Source organism: Eleutherodactylus coqui, chromosome 10 (assembly GCF_035609145.1).
Source record: "Eleutherodactylus coqui strain aEleCoq1 chromosome 10, aEleCoq1.hap1, whole genome shotgun sequence".
Classification (NCBI taxonomy): Eukaryota; Metazoa; Chordata; class Amphibia; order Anura; family Eleutherodactylidae; genus Eleutherodactylus; species Eleutherodactylus coqui.
In genome coordinates this window covers 78,882,304-78,899,288 of record NC_089846.1, presented here as the reverse complement: position 1 = coordinate 78,899,288, position 16,985 = coordinate 78,882,304, and the positions used below count along the sequence as shown (strand labels likewise).

At 46.6% G+C, this 16,985-nt stretch overlaps 1 protein-coding gene across 1 annotated transcript in view; it reads right to left on the bottom strand.

Moving 5' to 3' along the window:
- SYTL4 (synaptotagmin like 4) overlaps window positions 1–14,123 on the bottom strand; it is a 69,552-nt gene extending 55,429 nt beyond the window's left edge. Inside the window, exon 1 of the mRNA XM_066581408.1 lies at window positions 14,031–14,123. The gene's annotated coding sequence lies outside the window, so the exon portion shown is untranslated. The remainder of the gene's footprint in view (window positions 1–14,030) is intronic.
- Between the last annotated feature and the right edge of the window lie 2,862 nt (window positions 14,124–16,985).

Here is a 16,985-nt window from a genome sequence, read left to right as displayed (position 1 = left end):
GCAATAGAGTGCTGTAATTGGGCATCGAGCGTGCCGATAACCAATCACAGCCCTTCATTGACTGTCTCAGCCAATCAGCGCCGGCAAGCTCTGATTGGCTGAGACAGTCAATGAAGGGCTGTGATTGGGCATCGAGCAAGCACCGACAACCAATCACAGCACTCTATTGCCGGAGGCGGGGTTCTCAAACCTGGCCTCCGGCAATAGACTTGGTAGTGCCGAGGAAGCCCGGATCAGCGGCAGAGACCAGCGGCTCGACCCGGACTGCAGCGGCTAGGTGAGTATTACTTTTTTTTTTTTTTCCCTTTTCAGCATTCTTGGCTGCGTTTTCAGCCGTGCTGAAAACGCAGCCAAAACGTTGGCATAAAGTATGCCAGCGCTGCTGAAATGGGGCGGGATCTGCAGTAACGCAGCGTTGAAAAATGCTGCGTTTCTGCAAACGCCCTGTGTGAGGGAGGCCTAACGCAAGAGTGTCGGAAGGAGAAGGAAAGAAAAAGGTTCCAGTAATGTTGTAATTGAGACTGTTGCATTAATGTACTTGGAAAACCAAAGTTGGAAATATCCAGTCAAAACAGTGTGCCTCAAGTTTTTAAAAACTACCCTTTGACTGTGGATTCTTTATTTGGTTTCATCGATCCGTTACTGGAAAGGGGCACTGGCGTCACATGAACAGTTGAGCTATCCTTTCTCTGCTAGCTTTTACCCCTACATGCTTCTAGGACAGTATGTGCTTTGGGGTGTGACTGTAGAGCCATCGTGACCCACCATTTTGTTCCCCACTTTCTTCCTCACCCAAAATGTGCCCTGGCCGCTGCATAAACTGTTTCAGTGTCCTGTAAATGCTAGTCGAGTCGGCAGCGGTGCTTACCCAGGATTCTGGGTTATTGGGCTAGAAGTCCTTGGCACCTTGACAGTCCCAGGTGGGGCCAGCCTCACTTACGGTTTTGTTGCACAGGAGCTTCAGCTTTTACTGATCCAAGCTATTTTGCACTATATTAAGAGACACAATAGGTTGGAAGTCTGTGGACAGTTTTACATATGAGCCCAGAAGAGAAAAGAAAACAAAACAAAACACATTTGTCCTCTGCATTAACAGCTCAATGCTCATCTGTTGTGTAAAGGGGTAGCATTGCAGTGCTCCCCCTTACAGCTGTTCTGCCCCCGACTCGGGAGCCGTGCAGTGAAACTCCATCCGCTCTGGTCGAGGATGCAGCTGGAGCGAGATGGGGAGGAAAGTTCTATAAATGGCCCTGATAATAAAGGGTCCAATGATGTGAACTGCCAGCAACAGAGCCCTGATGACCCGGGGGCTGAAAAATTACATTCCGCGAGGAAGGAGAGAAAGTCTGCCTTCCCGTCGGGTCTTGATCCCGAAGCAGATGACAGCACTATTGATCCAAAAAACACATAGATAGCAATGCTACAGGATTTGTAAGACCAGTCCAGGGAGACAACAATGTGCACAGTATCGGCATTGTGATGGGCTGATGGAATCTCTCCCAGGGACTGTGATATGGAGAATGCGGGAATGTGATGACGCAGTATGATATTTAAGACTAGAATAGGAAATGTATTGCAAAGCACTTTGTGCAAAGTGATGATATGTGATATACTGTAATGAGTGAACCAGGCATTTTGAGTAGTGGCGTTATGCACCAAAAAATGACGTGAGACCTAGGGTATGAGAGATGTTCGTGTGCACCTTCGGTGTATTGAGTCTGCAGGGATGCGGAGCACCTAAATTGGTGATGTACTCTGGAACCGACGGTGCATGGGGTTGAGATGTTGCCATGCCACAGACCTTTGAGAATATAATACGGAGTACGTAGGGACACAAGGACAGCAGTTGGTAATGAGTGAAGCTCGAAGTGCCTCATCTCGCTACATGGAAATATGGATATTTGGTATAAGTGTGGAGTTTGGGTAAAAATGTGTCACGTTCTGGTATAAGATGCCCCCATGTAGAGCGACGTAGTACCACGTTAGCAAAGTTTAATTTCATTTAGAAAAGGATGTGCTGCCTCCGCCCATCACCGCCACACCATACATATATGTGCTTCCCGCCTCAGTTGTAGCAGCCAAGAGACAAACGACTTCTACCTTGGCTCCGGAAAGGGAGATAAGGTGGATTTTGTAGACTTCTACCAACAAAAAGGTAAAACTTATAATTACCATTGATTCGTGCCAGAATCCAGGTCTGAGAGCTGCACAGAACGTGGCAAGCACCCGCTCGTCCCGCCCTGCAGGCTCAGGAGATACGATCTGTCCGTATCCAGCTGAAGAATAGGTCTGATAAAGCTACGTGTTCACCATTGCTGACGTCAAGTAGCTTTTATCCTGCCCTCCCTGCGAAATACACTAATGCGGCACAGAAGTACTTCATTAGTGGACAAAGCAGACCCCCCCACCCGAAACTCCGCTGCTAGAAGATGTCCGCTAAGTGCTCTTTCAGCCTTCTTCCCATTTTAGAGCAAGGGATCCTAAAAAGATGAAAAATATGTCCAGTTTGGACTGTGAAAATTTACAAATAAATCAAACCCAGCAACAAAATTTACCCCCCTCCTGTAAAACGGACAAATATAACGGGACGGGTGGCAGTGCCCATGTTGCAGCCTACGTGATGGCGCAGTGATGACAGAGGCGGACATTTGCAGTCATTCGCTCCATAAGAGGGTTCGTGTACTTTTAATATTACATAATAAATCAGCCTAAACTTTCTTTAAAAAGTGACAGTACTTTAATATCGTCTGCGACACAAAATATACTTCTGGTGACTTGGTGTCTCTTACCGACATATACAGCTCTGTTAAGGTGCTTTTACACAGGAATGATCATTCCTAGCGACACAGGAATGATCAATCCTAGCGACAGAGCGGCTTCGATCATTCCAGCCCGCCTCCATTCACAGTAAACAGGCAGTCGTCTATTGTCCGTTTGCCCGGGCCGATTAATCGTCGGGTTTTTTGCATGCTTTACACTCGACAGTGAACGAGGCGAATGACTTCTTGTTCATTGTTCAGTCGGGGCATCTACGCCCAACAATAATTGTTTGGATTCCCGCAGCCATGATTTCTGGTGCCTCTTTCCAGTCCAACTCCATAGCAACCATAACCCTTTAGGGCGAGTCCCTTACACAAGAACTCAAATTTTTAATGGCCAAGAAGACTGCCAAAAGTTCAGCGTAACCAATAAATCCGAGCCAAAATACAAAGAAAAATATAAAGTGAGGAAGTGTGCTCCCCGTCATGCAAATGACCCCAGCAGCTTACATGCAGATGTTTCCTACAGGCTGCGCTAGCGGTGAAACCGGCTGTGGGACTTTGCAGTAAACAGTTGGCACGCTGCAGATTTAAAATTCACATCACGTCAATTCCACACTTATTTTTTTCTTTTAAAAACACACCATGTGGAGGAGATGTGTTACAATCTCATCCATCTGGCTTGTACTATAAAGCTGCGGATTCTCCATATGTAGCATTTACACTTAGTAGGAACATAACCCTACAGTTAGTTATATGATTAGGCATCTGCTTAAACAAGGATTTCAAGATAAAAGCCAGATAACCTTATAGAAATGGCCTAAACCAACATAGATAGGCATACAGTACTGGTGGTACAAGGGTCGCCATGGACAGCTAAAAAATATATGAACTAGTGTTGAGCAAACAAGCAGTAGAACCCCTTTCTGGGTCAAACTTTGCTACAAGTTCAGTGCAAACTCCAAGCGGTTTGTCTTGGCCTTGTAAGAGGCTACCCACAATGATGCTGTCAGCCCGTGGACATAGGGGGGAGAGTGGATAGGGGTAAGCCCACCCACCACTGTTCCCAAGTCATTAGCAGCTCTGGAAGATATAAGAGACTTGGTAACAGTCACAGGAAGAGACCGGGAAGTGTGAGCTGCAGCGAGAGGGGCCATCTGAAAGAGAGACCAGAGACATTGAGGCAGACAGCAGGATGCCGCGCCAGGAAAAGGGGAAGCCTCGTCACCGGAGAGAGGGGGTCCTGGGAGCTGACCAGAGCAAACTGAGAGAAGATGCCATTAGGAGGCTCCAAGCTACAGGAAAGGCAGCGGCTGCCAGTGCTCGACTGAAGAAACCAGTGCAGACCTGGACAAAGCTGCTGGAGATCATCTAAAGAGGACATCGGTACAAGTGACTAACAGTCAGTGAGGTCGACCTCCATCAGAGTAGTGCTGCGTGTGCACAATCCTAGCGATGGAATCGGGATACAGGCTGGTTCTGTATATACAGACATGCTGCAACAGATTACATTTAAAAAAGGGATATCGTTCGCAGGTCACAGACAGAGACCCAACAGGGTATATCAGTGCAAGCCTTAAGGACACTGAGCATGGGTAATTATACTATTAACTGAGTATTAACCCTTCTCTGGGACACTATATATTACAACCTGCCAATAGGAATAGATTAGATAGTATTATAGGACAAACCCTTACAAGAAATCACCAGTACTGGGTTTCAAATACAGTTCTTTTACTGTGTAAGTGAATATTGTCCATCGTACTGAGAAGCTGCAAGTAGCAGAGTTAGGCTGGCTGTCCACAGGCAATGATCAACGGGCGTTGCTATGGAAAACGCAGCGCCTGCGTCCACGAGCGGAGAATCATAGCGATTCTCCGCTCGCAGGATTTAAATTGCGGCATGCTGCGAATGCCGAGATTCTCTTTAGGTGAGCCTATCTATCAGACAGGCTCATCTCAGAGACCTGTCAGGGCTCCCCCCTGCTCCCCCACGGCTGAATATCGCTAGCGATATTCTGCTTTGACCGTGGACAGGGGAGGCCTTACTGTAGACCAAAGTCAAAAAGTTTGCTTACTTCTATTTCTTATTTACTCTCAAACAGTCATTTGCTTACGGTGTCCTTCAATAAATACTGTTTATATTTTGGTAATTCTGTTGACTCAATCGTATTCCTGAAACCTGCACCTCGCACCAGAAGAAAGAGGGAAGAATTTTTTTCCTCCCTTTTCTTCATTAATTAAAGGGGTTCTGACATCAAAAAAAAAAAAAAATTGTACTCACCTTGCCTGATCGCCAGGCATGTCCCCTCCAGCCGGCATCTTCTTCTGTGCCTTTAAAGCAGAGCAGGAGCGGTCAAAAAGACCGCTTCCTGCTCTGGTCCGTCCGTCAGGCACTTCCGAGGTCAACGGACGGACCGCCACAGCAAGCACGTCACAAGCAGTGCTTGCTGTGGGCGGCCCGTCCGTCCGGCTGAACTCCGGAGTGCTGCGCATGCGCAGTGGAGACGCAGCCCGTCCTGACTCCTGTCAGAGGGCACCTCTCCACTGCGCATGCACGCGATCCCGGAGCGGTGCGGCTCGTGCAGACAGAAGAGGAGGAACAGCGCCTGCCGGGAGATGACCCCCCGATGTCAACAACAACAGGAGACAAGGTAAGTATTATCTTTTTATGCTTTAGCAGCCATTAAACCATGGGTTCCCTGGGTCCATTAGGCAGACCAGGGAACAATGGCTGCTAAAGCATAAAAACATTATTCATGTCAGAACCCCTTTAAGCATTAACAACAGCTCAATAATGCTTCAGAGTTTATCTAAGACTGTTACACGGGGTTTTATGCCTCTCAGACAGGGTTATACAGCAGTTATGGGGTGTTGGTGGAGTTTCGGTTAAAGCTAATTTGGATTAAACTTTTTGCCGAAATTCAGTGAACCAGCTGAACTTTTGAAAAGTTTGCATATCACTAATCCGCGCACACACATCTTTATCCGTTTAGTCAGGGCGATTCTTGGACACTTTATGGATCAGTCCTCTCTACGCGGTTCTGTTTTGTATGACTTCGCTCAGTTCAATCATTTGCATGTTGGTGTCAGCTTTGATACTATCAAGCCTCTGTGTTCTTTGGCGGCCAGGTCGTGTTTTGCCACTGACCGCTTCACGCATTATCGATGTTTTTAATGAATGAGCTCGCATTATGTGGCCAAAATTTGAGAGTCTCCATTTTGCCCTCCAATGAAAATACAATAATAATCATCTTTATTTGTATAGCGCCAACATATTCCGCAGTGCTTAACTTTGGTTTCTGCAGTCTAGGACTGTTTTGTTCCTGATCTTGGCGGTCCAAGAAATTCATAGGAGTTTCCTCCAGCACCAAAGTTCAAAGGCATCAATTCTACCCCAGTCTTTTTTTTTTCTCTCCTCTCTTTTCCCTCAGTCCCTAGGAATCCACGTGGGCCACCCACACAGAAGATTGGCAATTCAAGTTGCCCATAGGGAAGCATGGGCGTCCGCATCTCAATTAAAACATGGAAAACAAATCCTAGCATGCTTCATTTTAGTCAATGGAAGCCATCCGATCTGCAGCGCATCCGTGGATTCCACGGGAAAGTAGGAGTTTAAAAAGATAAATAACTGTGCATGTGCCAGCCAGCACTTCCACACATATCCACAGTACAGAAAAAAGAAGAAACCGAACAGGTACGTGTGGTCACCAGCCGCAGGCCTGGTCAGATTCCGCTGTGGTCTCCCGCATGCAAAATCCAACCCGCCAGTGGACATGAGGCCAAAGGCTGACGCCTATACATTATAACTATCATTCATAATTCCAATGAATAATTTTCCTGGAGATTTATATGCAAGGAAAGACTAGAAGCAATGGGATGAAACTGAAAGGGAGGAGGCTTAGATTAAATATTAGACAGTGAGGGGAGGGAGGGGGGGGGGGGAAATCAATAAGTGGAGCAGGTTGCCATAAGAAGTTGAGTTCTCCTTCAATGGAAGTCTTCAGAGGCTCGGAAGACATCTGTCTGGGATGATTTAGTGATCCTGCACTGAGCAGGGGGATGGACCCGATGACCCCGAAGGTCCTGATGACCATGGAGGTCCTTTCCAACTCTACCATTCTATATAGATTGAAAACAGACACGAAATATATATATGGGGATATATTATCGCACCCAGTTATACAGCATATGTCACTTACTTCTCAGGGGTGTTTATTGCAAAGCACCCCTGGATCCCGGAAAGCAGGCAGAATCCAAATAGTAGATAAGGAAAATCTTTATTGTGCGACGTGTTTCGGCCGAGCTGTCGGCCTTTCTCAAGCATAAAATAATATACAACATGTTGGCAATTTATAGAACATGCAAACCTATGAAGTCAAGGGCATTGGGTCATGTGTCCTTTAGATGACGTTTCATCCTGTCAGCTGACAGGATGTCGTGTCTTTCGTGTCTGTTTTGAAGCACTGGAGCGCTGGTATTTTTTGTACTATATCCATCTGTCTTGTCTATCCCGTGGTGTCTACTTTCCACTGCTGGGACCTACCATGACGCTCTCCATGAGAGGTCTCAAATGACCAGTGTAAGAAAACCTAACTCACGCTTCGTGATCTGCTACGCAATCTTGGACCTTGACGTACTGGAGCCCGCTTCACGGGCCCGGCGTCACGGGTGAGTCCTTTTTCATAGTGTCCTCTATACATGAATTGTATCCTGATATTATGTTCCGTATTCCATTATCTGGAGCGCTACCCATTATTACCTCTTTTCTATTCTATATAGATTGCAATGGTGGGATGGGATTTGTACTAGCAGTAAAATCGGAGTGATCCACTGTCTCCGGTGCTGCCATTGACATGTATAGCCATTGACGTCGGTGGACGTTCGAGCCGTCAGCCCCCCCATAAACTTTTTCTGCCTGGAGCAGGGAGGCATCAAAGAAACGGATGCGCTGGATGCCTGGAGCGGTCCTGCAGATAACTGCGGGTTCATTTCTGGCATCAGTTTCCTTTCTGCATTTCATTACAACGGCAGGGGGAACTAGAGGGAGGAGCAGACATCTGGCAACCGGTCTTGTAGTAGCAGGCGGTAGGGGACAGATGGAAGGCCGAAGGACTGCAGAAGCAGACGGCATAGCGTTAGTTGCCATGGAGATGCATAACCCGGCACACAACGCAATGCAAAACGGTAGAGAATTAATAATAAATAACAAAGCAGCTTTATGTCTCTTTTGTGGAGGCGCCGGAGCGATAAGAGTATATTCCTGCCGAGACGTACATGTCATTATAGGACATCACTGCAATACCTACTCCTGCGGCATTCGCTGTGCCGTTGGCGGTAAGAAGAGAGAAACAATAAGCGCTCTCATCTGTCATGTACAACTTCCACGGACCACCCCGACGGCCACCCAACAACATGGAGGTATTCATCAGACACGACTGTTAGGGAATATGGGAGAACCAGAGGACACAAGACAAGGATTCTTCTGGGAAAAGCAAAGACTAAGGGCTGATTCACATGGCCGAAAATGGTTAATGCCACGTATTTCACCCGCATAATTACACTACGTGTTAATAAACGCAAAAAGAAGCGTAGAAGGGCGCATGTATTTGCTGTGCAGTAAGCAGTGAAAATGCCGGTTTCCGGTGTATTTGTGCCACTCGGGTCTCTTCAATGGCCTATTACAATGTGTAAATCGCGCCAAAACAGGAAGAGACGCGTAGTTTATTCACGGGATCAAACATCATGGGAGAAAAATACGCTCCTGTGAACGAACCCAAGGAAATCAAAGCCTTCTGTTCACTGCGTATTATGAATGGTGCAAACATTGCGCGAGTCACACCCTTGTGTAAACGCACCCCTAGATCTCCAGCGGACAATAACAGTGGAGATCATCGCGGTCAGCGGGACAGGAGAACCCCAAATGTAGCACGGTGCGGCCACATCATGCCGCAATTTAGATGCAGCGCCTCACTTAGGTCCGTGCCAAGCGACATGGACCCCCGGCTCCGCGGGCACAGACTATTGGCGTAACGTTTCTTCCTCATACCAACACCTTTGGCTCATCTCACAGAGCGCCAGTGAACATACTCTGTTGATTGCCGCTTGCTACATCGGGCCCCTGTAAAAGGACCCTCATAGGGGCCAGTGATCGTTAGAACACTCATCCACCCGATCATCATGAATAGGGCAGTGGTCACCTAACAAGCGAGCAAACACTCATTCGCCACTGATCGCTTTAGTGTTGCCTAAGAAATAATTGCAGCCCCATCGGCCAGCTGACGGCGGGGATCCCAAGAGCCACTCGCCAGCCAATGAGATATGGTGACCTACCCCAACGGCCATCACATTTTAAAACAAAGTTAACCCCTTTAAGAAGTCCCCCCCCCCCCCCCTCTGCAGAATTGCAGGTTTTCCCTTATTTATAGGATAACCTGCTGATTATTGGGGGGCCCCTGAGAATGAGAGTCCAGAGTGTTCAGTAATGAGCGCAGCATCGCCGCACGTGAGCCAACACTGAATTTATTTAAAATAAAGCATTGAAAATCTAATATATTCTATGTATATCTATCTATCTATCTATCTATCTATCTATCTATCTATCTATCTCACACCCCTTGGCCTGATTTGTTATCAAAACGACTCTGCTCCTATGTGGATGTACTAGACGCTATGCCTCACCCTCCCTCATCACCCCCATAGCATCTCCAGGCGGCCAAGGATAGGTAGGCCAGCCCAAACTCTTATGAAGGTTGCCCATAGCAACCAATCACAGCTATGCTCTTATTTCTTATACTGCTGAGGTAAAGTGAGAGCTGCGCTGTGATTGGTTGCTATGGGAAACAAAGGCAGATTTTTCTTGCGGTGCCTGGATCACTTTCCGTGGCCCCCTGTATTCTGGGTTTTATGTCTCACATCTAAATCCTGGCAGGGTCTACAAAAGTGGGGCAACACGTAGCGCGACCTCTGCGGTGGTTGGTCCAGAGTATTTCGTGAACTGGAGATGGCCGTGTATTACAACTTATCCACGGAATAATTGTGAACAGCGCTGCATTACTGAGCGCTCCAGACAGCCAGTCTCAGGATCGCTGGGGGTTCGGCGGGCGAGCCCACTGCTCAGCAAGTTATTGCCAATTATCTTGTGGATAACTTGTGATTTTGGGAAAACCCCTTTAGCCCCTTCCAATCCGGTGTCGGATGTCGTCCACCATTGAGGTTTGCAAGGCCCCGCTGCTGGGCGAGGTCCGACATCCTGCATAGCGTAATACAGAAATACACATACAGCGTAATATACACATTAAGGCCTCGTGTCCACGGGGAAAAAAATAAATAAAAATCAGGCCCGATACGGATTCTCCGTGGAGAAGCCATAGCCGGTCCCTCCTGCCCCGCGGACATGAAGGCTGAAAATAACAATTACTCACCTCTCCGCACACTCCGTGTTCAGAAAACGGCGCTCAAAATCACTGCATTTTTACAGCGATTTTGAGCGGCGGTTTGAACGAATGTCACAGCACTTATTAGCGTTAAAAAGCACTAAAACGTGCAAAAACAGAACAGAAAGCGCTCGAAGATCGTGGCGTTTTGTAATGCCGTGTTCGAGTGCAGGTCTATGAGACCACATTGAAATCAATGAGAGCGTTGGCGCTCGGGACGCCGCACTAATCGCGGTATGTGTGAGAGCGGCTATATTCCCAGAAACTCTCACCATCAGAGTGAAACCGGTGCAGAAGCATCCAGCGTCCCACAGAGAGCAGGATATCAGGGAACGTGGCAGCCACTGCGGACAGCCACGTGCAACGTCGCCCGTCTTCTGTTACTACGACAGTTTGTCTTCACAGCGGCGCTCCTTTGGTAAACTGCAGCCGGCAGAACATTCCAGTCTACGAGCGGACACCAATGTGAGGCTTTATTACAAGTCGCTCCACTGATGTCTACCCTACAGATGCAGCCCTTCTGCCGCTGCGATCTGTTTGTACGAGGACGAACAACATGGCGGCACGTCCGAGACATCTCCGCAGGTTTGTGAACCAGATCCTGCAGGAAGAAGAATCTCCGTAAGATCCCCCATTCCTTCTGTCTTTGGCTGCATTCACATGCGGCCCCTTTACAAGCCGATGACGGCGCAAGAAGTTTTAAATAGAGCAGGATATTTTGGGGGTCTTCTATTCCTCGCCGGTGGTCCGCCTTTAATTTCTTATTAACAGGATGTCGAATTAATCCTTAAATGTATCATAAACGATTTAGATGTACAATATATTAAAGAAACCACAAACTGTGTGAGCAAAAACATGCAAGAAGCGTACCGCAAACATATAGACTTGTTTATACCTGCCAAAGTGCAAAAGGTAGAATTAAAGGGGTTGTCCAGTTGTAAACTATTTTTGGCCTATCCTTAGGATAAGGCATCAGTGGCAGATAGGCGTGGTCTGTAGCCTAGGACCCCTACTGACCAGCCATTTGCTAGGACAATGCACTTGTGCACTGAGCTGATTTCAGAAGGAAGCAGCTCCGTTCTTACTGCAGTGGCCAGGCTTGGTATTACAGACAAAGCTCCCATTCATTTCAATGCCTGCAATCAGTAGTAGATCGACAGGGTCTGTTGCCTCGGCACCTTGCCGATCAGCTGTTGACTGGACGGCGCACTGAATGCTCATTACCTATAAAACCAGCACACAACTAGAATATCTAAATCATGACAGATACTGATGGGAAAGCAGCACATTGCAGTCACACGTAAAGGCGAGTTTCATGTGAGTGCGATGCAATTTTCTAGTTTTACTATTGGAACAGCATACAGTTTTTCATATGTGTGTAAAAATCACATTGCTGCACTAACTTTTCTTAAAAAACCCATTGCAATCCCATTTTTAAGAAATTGCAGGTTTACAAGTGCGACATTGGTACGAGTTTTTCTGACCGATATCACAACCGACTGTGTAAATACGCCCCGACTATAATGGGGTTCGTCTGCTTCCATCATACCAGCTGGCATTTTGGCAGACAGAACAGTGCGGCATGCTGGGCTTTTTCTGCAGTCTTCTGCTCGCTCGGTGCCGGCAGAGCAGAAGACTGCAGTCTGTTCTGTTCAGACTGCAAGTCTGAACAGTCCAAGATGTCCAATATTGATCGTCTTTCAGCTTATGGCTCTTCTATTGGAAAATATATTGTGGAAGATTAAAGCGGGTTGGACCACCATGTATCACCTATTCATACAACCGGATCGTGAGGGTCTCACTGCTGCCAAGAACAGGAGCTGCTCCCAGGGGCTCACAGCACCCATCCACAGCAACGGCCAGCACCGAGGTCAGAAAAGCCCGATGAGATGTAAGAGAGCGGAGGGAACACGGGGGACGGATCCCATCTGCTCCCCTCCAATCATTTCCTAATAGCCCATTTAAAGGGCTTCTCTAGAACATCCAACCCAGAAGTAGTAAAACAAGGTAGAGCAGATTAGCAGCCGACGACCGAGGGGTTACACGTCCATCCAGCGAACAGGCTTCCTGAAACCACCAGCTTTCCATTAAAGGGGGACACATCTTAAAGTTTACCTGCAGTATTCCTGAATGCACTCTATTGTTTTCTGGTAACAGCTATTTTTGGCAATAAGAGAGGCTAGTAGTTGTATTTTATAATGGGACAACAGAACAACCACTAAGGCCTGTCACACAGTACCCGCGTGTGAGGGCATCTCGTGGAGCTCATAGACGTGTCCCATCCAATTTACACGAAGGCAGCGCAATCACACGCACCGGCGTGTCCTCTCTCTTGTCCCTGAAATGGAGAGGAATAAGATACGCTGCGAGTTCTATGATGCGAACCATCGGTGAAAAAAATGGCAGTGTGCACGTAGTCATAGGCTTTAGTGGTCCGGGTGTCTTACACTCTGACATGCCGCTTTCTACTGCTGTGTCCTGAGCAGCAATGGGGTCTCGCAGACATACACTTGAATGCGTCGTTTCTAAAGCTGCGATTTATAAGTGCTGTCTGTACTATTTCCATGCTTCTTAACACGCCTCATCACCCATCACACTGATGGGGTGTGTTATGGAATGCAGTAAAATGCTGTGAAATGCGTTCAAAATTGCAATTAAAATGCTGCGATTTCGAGCGTTTTTGAACACATGAGAGAGCAGCCTAAAGCGGCCTTCACAGTCGCGCTTTTCAATGACTTCATTCACATTGTGATGTTGCAAGATTTGGAACTCGCGACCTGCCCTATCTTTCTGCGACTTGCTCCCCCCCATGTGTCCCTATGGAGCCTCCGCTTTATTGCATCGTACAAACTTGCGATGGGTTTTTAACATTAGCAGCGCCTGTTGTAGTCTATTACGTGAGAAGATTACAGGCGGCAGAGATGTGCTGACACTCAGACGTCGCGTGAGCAAATATGCGATTCTGCTGTAGTTTTCTCGCTGCGATATCGTGCTCACCAGTGGAAGGAGCCCTAATCCACCCGCAGCCAGGTTGGGGCAGGTTTTCCACAGTGGAAAACCTGCATGGGGAAAAAAAAAAAAAAAAACCACACACACACACACCACACAAAATGATGCAGATCCACACCAAAATCTGTAGTGCTAAATATGCTGCAGACTTTGCCAAGGATCCACACCAGAACGCTACGTGTGAATACACCCAGACAGCTTTATTGTATTTTTGTGCAGATATGCTTTGCAGATTTGCATTTTTCAAAAAATTGCTGGAACTGTTAAGTCACACGCATTCTTTAAGGAACCTTGTGCAATTTTTTTTTTTTTTTAACAAAGTGCTTTTTTTTTTTTCTGTGATACAAAAACGCCAAGTGTGAACGCAGCTTAACTCACAAATCTCCAGCTCTGAGAAATCCGGCATCCAGTAATAGCAAATGTGTGACCGACGGCCGCACTGCATGTAGAATGCACTTTACTACCGTAATCTCGCTACTGGAGGTTTAGCGTCAGTTTAAATAAAGAGTCGCCGCTTGCTTCTAGGTTCAGTGCAGCTACAGGGAGTTTCAAGGGCAGCAGCATCAAGATCCATTCAGTAATCTAGCAGATCAAGATCCATGCAGTAATCCAGCAGAGATCTGGTGGGTTTTCTACAGCTTTGTAAACAATCAGCCACAATGAAAGCAAACAACCCAGAAGATCTACAATGTAACCGGAGAACTGCAACACAACAAGGGGTTCCATGCAGTGAATGCCCAGGAGGCAGGTGGTGGCACTAGGGCACAGGTACCTTATTTTGTAGCACATAACACCTGCCATGTAACCACGAAGGGTCCTGGACTTACCTGCTCGGCTGCAGAATCCGCTTCCTGTGGCCACAAGAAGGAGAGGGACAAAGAGAAGAGAAACTTTCTCAGGAACAGCTGCAGCCAGGGAGAGGCAGGCAGCTCTTAAAGGGACCACGCTCCAATTTCTCTCAAAAAGGAACTGGAACAATTACTTGGTGTCCTGTTACATAGTAGAGAAAACCCTAAATCAGGCTGCTACACCGGCTTTGAGGGACAGAGGAGTCATTTCAGGGCAAATATCTGTCATTTCTGTAGAGGAGAACACTTTGCAGTTTATCATATGGCTTTTCTTTACACGTTTGTGGCGCAGCCTGGATTTTAAAGTGATTTTATATTTGTAAAGTGATTTAAAAAACAGTAGATTTGGGAAACAGTTGAATTTGTAGGTCATTCTGTAGGTAGATGAAGATTTAGCAGTTAGCTCTGCTTGCTGCCAGTGAATGGAAACATTTGTGTTTATATCACAAATACCTGTATAATCATGTCCAGCTGACAAAGGTGCAGCCCTCGTTACAGTGTGTCAGCTTTGTGGTGTGTTCTGTTCAGGGGACTGATTGGTAACTATGAGCAAAAAGCAAGATGTCTTTGCGGGCGTTTATGGCATGAGCCACAGCTGCGGGAGACGTGGCAACAGTGCCTGACATTGTTATTTTCCCCATTGCAGACGGCTTGAGGTATCAGCCACACTCATGGGTCTACATAGAGGTACAGGGGTCCCATTGGATATTATAAAACGAGACCCTTGTAGGACCTGTGGAACCCTCGGATTTGCTTCTATAAGGCCGCCTTCTCATGTGGCGGAATCACTGCTGGCATTTTGCAAGAAATGTTGTATTTTAACCCTTTCCAATCCAATTTGTACCCTGGTTTTCCTAGGGGGCTTGCTCTTTTTCTGCTGTTATACAACAGCGCTATATGCTGGCTTAAGCCAATACTGCATGAGGTGACACATTGGATAGGCTCTGACAGCAGAGAGGCTGGCAATATACAGTAAGAGAACTCCGACAGGCGTCTTCCAACATTGGAGCTGTACAGCCTTAAATCATAATGTCTTTAGACGTCAGACAGTGGATTGGAAAGAGTTAATGTGCAGTTTTGACCGCACCACAATGCAATGTATGAATACAGACTGAAGGCCCTTTCATCAGAATACTCGTTTGCCTAATCATCGGACTGTATGAGGCTGCGTTCACACGTTGCGCAACTTTTAATTGCAGAAAAACAGCAATTATAAACTGCAACAAAAGCACCAAGTGTGAACGCATTCCGAAGGTGCATCCAATCAGCCACTGAATGAGCAGACAAATCTTTTGTGCTGCGGGAAAAACTCGTTACCGGCAGCACGTTTTCCCGTTTGAACAGAAGGGTGCGCCGCCAACAATGGTCATACGTTATTGGGGGTGTATGATTGTATCAATAATTGCTCATCTGCAGCACGCAGCGCACATCGGCCCGTGTAAGGGCTGAGATGATCTCATTGATTGGCGCTCATTACACAACTCAAACTGAGCCGAGTGAAAGGACCCCCAGAGCCCTTTCACATGCAGTGGAATATCCCACCGTGCTGGAATTGCCAGCAGAATTAGGCCGCATTCAGACGAGCAAAGTTAAACAGTCCGTAATATGGATCTGTATTACGAACGATGTGACATCATCGGTGTGTCATCAGTATTTGCCTCCGTATTGTTCTTATTTTCTACTAGACAAATCCTGATCCATATTTGCCCAATAGAAAATAATAGTAAGGAGGAGACAGAAAAACAAAAACTAGGTCATGTGTTTTTAAAAAAACATCTGTGAAAATCCGGCCATGTGAATTGTTACATAGAGTTATATCAGCTCCATTAGGGTCCGCAAAATAGATCAAATATGGATACAAAATACGCTCGTCCGAAACCGGCCGTTAGCTATTCCCAATTCCACACATTAAACACACAGATTTTGGTGCAGTTTCTTGCTCGATGGCAAATTCTGCTGCCAATTTTGTCCCATAATGGGGAATCCTACATATCTGAAAAGTTATAGAGCCCATAAAAAAGAAGCATCTTAAAGCAAACTTCGGCATCATGGTGATTGCTAAGAGTCTTGCACACGATGTCCCACTGAACCCCAGGGGTGCGGCTATCGACGCCAGGCAGAGATCTCCGAGCTAAAAGTCACAGCGGGCACCATAATCTGACTTCTTCATTAGGGGCTCGTAGGCTAAACCCCACCAGTACAATCCTCTCACATGTTTCTATGACATATTTGAAGGTTTCTAAAACCAGAGGATCATTTTAAAGGGAACCTGTAATGTTATGGCGCTTAAAGGTGAGGGATCAGGGCAGAGGCGTAGCCAGGCTTTCTGTCACTCAAGGCAAAAAATTAGTTTGCCCTCCTGAAACTTTAATCTTCACTTGCAGGAGTCCATGATGATGTCACCTACACCAGGGTCATGTGACTGCTGCAGTCAGTCACTGTTCCCTTTAGCTGTTGATTAGTTGCGGAAGTCACATGACCTGTTGTCAGTGATGTCAGCACTCTGCACCCAGAAGTGAAGGACCAGCAAGAAGAGTGAGTAGAATTTTAATACAGTAGACATATTTTTCAACATAAATGTTCCTGCATAACCCACTGACCCCCAGCGACCCACCATACGGAGCTAAATGGCGGTCTTATTATCGGCACGATGATTAGTAGTTTTCCCGGATGCCAGATTGAGGTATATACAACTTTTTGATTAGGATTGTTTCCTGTTCTATGGAAGCGAAACAAACAAAAAATTTGAAATTTTTAATTTTTATTTATCGCCGACGGAAATGACGATGCTAGATAAATCATATTTTATACTGTGGGTTGTATGGATGTGGTGATACCAATTACCGGTACTTTTTATTTTTTTTTATTTTTTAAATATTAAGTCATTGTGTTAGGGGGGAGAAAGGGAAAATGTCTTTTTTTCTGTAAAAAAAT